The following is a 3,527-nucleotide window of genomic DNA, read 5'->3' on the forward strand; positions in this document are numbered from 1 at the left end:
CTTGGAAGGCTGAGGCAGAAGGATCGCCGGAGCCCAGCAGGTGGAGGCTGTGGTGGCCAGAAGCGGCCACTGCACCCCAGTCTGGGTGACAGAGTGAGACTCTAACTCAAAAAAAAAAAGAAAAACTATAAAGGAGACACTGAAAAAAAGAACAAAGCCTACAAGAGATGTGCAATTATATCAAAAGGCTGAACCGATGCTTGATTGGTATCCCAGAAGCTGAAAGGGAAATGGAAAACAACCTGGAGCAAGTATTGCAGGAAGTAGTCCAAGAAAACTTTCCCTATCTCACTAAAGAGGTGACCAGCCAAACACAAGAGATACAGAGAACCCCCACAAGACAACAAATGAGAAGACCAACCTCAAGGCACATAGTAATTTGCCTACACATAGTAGGCACAAAAGAAAAAAATCCTAAAAGAAGCAAGAGAAAAAGGCCAGACTACCTACTGGGTAAAACCAATCAGAATAGCAGCAGACATATCAGCAGAAACACTACAAGCAAGAAGGGACTGGAGTTCTATATTCAAAGTCCTCAAAGATGAACAATTTCAACCAAGATTTCCTATACAGCCAAGCTCAGCGTCATCAGTGATGGAGAATTAAAATACTTTCCAGACATCCAATCCCTAAGAGAATATGCAGCTTCCAGATCAGCTCTACAGGAGACACTTAAAAAGGTATTAAGCACAGAAGAAGGAAAAAAAGGAATGGCCACACAGTTCCCAAGAGAACAGTAAAGCACAGAATCAACAGGGAATACAGCACAACAAGAAACTTGAAAACACACACATACATCAACCTCAAAGCCAAAATAAAACAAGCAAACAAAGAAAAAACTTTATAAGAACCTCATGACAGGGATAAACAATCACATTTCAATATTCAGCCTGAATGTTAATGGACGAAATGCACCACTGAAAAGACACAAAATGGCAAACTGGATAAGAAACCATGACCCAATTATATGCTGCATCCAGGAAACTCATCTCACCACAAGGGACACACACAGACTCAAAGTTAAAGGATAGAAAATGAATTTTCAGGCAAATGGATCACAAAAGAAGGCAGGAGTACCTTAATATCCGACAAAACATTTAAGCTATCAAAACTTTAAAAAGATACAAAAGGATACTACATAGTGATAAAAGATTCAATAATCAATAAGAAGTATCCATCCTAATCATATATGCACCCAACACAGCAGCACCAGTAATTTTAAGGCAATTACTAAGTAAACTAAAAAAAGATATTGACTCTAACACTATTATAGCAGGGGAATTGGATACCCCATTAACAACCCCAGATAGATATTGGAGGCAAATAATCAACAAAGAGATCCAAAACCAAAGCTTGCCACTCAAGCAAATGGAGTTAATAAATACCTACAGATTATTCCACCCAACAACCACAGAATATACATTCTACACATCACCACATGGAACATACTCCAAGATCGATCACATCTTTGGCCATAAATCAAGTATAGACAAATTCCATTAGGTTGAAATCTTGTCATGCACATTCTCAGACCACAGTGGAAAAAAAATAAAAATCAAAGCCAAAAACATTTCCCAAAGCCCACAGAGATATGGACACTAAATAGCATGAAGCTGAACAACTACTGGGTCAACACCAAAATCAAAGCAGAAATTAAAAGATTCTTGGAAACAAATGAAAATGAAGAAACATCTTTCCAAAACCCAAGGGATGCCATGAAAGCAGTTCTCAGAGGGGAATTTATATCTCTATGAGCACACATCAAGAAAATGGAAAGACCAGAACTTGAGAGCCTAACAAATCACCTAAGGGAGTTGGAAGGAGAAGACCACCAAAACCCCAACTTTAGCAGAAGATTCCAAATCACCAAAATAAAAACCCAAATATAGGACATAGATGGCAAAAATATCATAGAAAACATCAACAAAACAAAAAACTGGTTATTTGAAAGAATTAACAAGATTGGTGGACCCCTAGCCAGAATGACCAAGAAAAAAGAGAGAAAAAGACCAAATAAACACAATCAGAAATACAAAAGATCAAACCACAACTGACTCCAAAGAAATACAAAAGATTATCAGAGATTACTGTGTACACCTATATGGAAACAAACTTGATAACCTAAATGAAATGGAGGACTTTCTGACATCACACGACCTCTCGAGGTTGAAACAAGAAGACATTGAGACACTAAATAGACCAATAACAGCCCAGGAAATTGACTCTGTCATACAAAAACTACCTTGAAGGGGTCCAGCCCCTTGCCGGGTCGTGAGCTTTCCTGAAGGAGAGACGGATAGGTGAAAGACGAAAATCTTATACTCGGACACCTGCTTCCTGAACAGATGACAATTTAATGTTAGTTAACACAGAGCTTTTATACCATTCATAAAGGGGCAAGACAAAGAAAATTCCTTCACATACATATGCTTTAAAAGTTACCACCATCTAGCGGTCCTAGAAGCGACAAACAAGCCAAGAACACTATCTACTTTTAGTTAATGAGTCTTTATCATAAAGCCAAAAATGATAGTTTTAGTTCAAAGTCCCGAATTACAGTCCTTGAAATGTCTCAAGAAAGTTTCCAAGTGCAAAGTTCTTCATGTAGCCGTAGTTTTCCCATCTGGGGCTTCTATGACCTTCAGAGTTTGGAATCGCCTCTCTTGTCCAGGTGTCTTCATTACTTTTCTCTTATCCTGCAGTGTTTATTTCTAAAGAAAACTCAAAAGAAGCTTTTAATGACATTTCTCAGGCCCCCAAGGTTGCTTTCTGTATTTAGTTAATTATCATAAAAGTATCTAATTAGTATATTATGAATTCAGTGAAAACCCACTCTATAAATGTTTACTTAAAATTTAACTATAGAATGAAGTAAAAACCTTAACGATTAATCTTTATCCTAAGTCTGTGAAGACAGTGTTATAAATCACCTACATAACTCCTAGATAAGTGTTAGAACTTATAATGAATTCATAATGAACTTACTATATGTTGGGAGCCGGCCATGGAGGCCCACTGAGCGTTAGGGATCAGGGAGGGCCGTGGACCTCGAGACCGCTAGGACGTGTTCGAGAGCCGTAGACCCCATTTTCCTCCCCCTTTTGCCATGCAGCACAAGAACAACCTAAAGGAACTCTGCTGGCCTAAGCTGAAGGCTCTGTGACTGTGACAGGCATAGCTGACTCTAGAAACCCATTGTTCCTGTTTTCCATAAACTGCAGTTTCGGCCTAGGTATTAGATATAATTCAAATTCAGGTCACATTTGGGAGCCTTTTATATGGTACAAGCTTCTTTATAAGATTTAAAAGAATATTTATAGAATTAGTATATACTTAGGGAGAGCTGTTTGCAGCTTTTCAATGGTGAAGATGATTTTCAAGAGTGGCCCAGCACAGAGTTTGGGTTGGGCCACATTCCTGAGAGCCCAGCATGTACTTTGGACTGGGCTGCATTCTTTTGGGCCGGCTTTAGCTACAGTTAGTGTAAGTCTTTTTTTCTACCTATTATAGAAATTGAATTTTATTTT

This window comes from Carlito syrichta, unplaced genomic scaffold (assembly GCF_000164805.1).
Source record: "Carlito syrichta isolate Samal-C Ts95f unplaced genomic scaffold, Tarsius_syrichta-2.0.1 Scaffold309278, whole genome shotgun sequence".
In the NCBI taxonomy this organism is placed as follows: domain Eukaryota; kingdom Metazoa; phylum Chordata; class Mammalia; order Primates; family Tarsiidae; genus Carlito; species Carlito syrichta.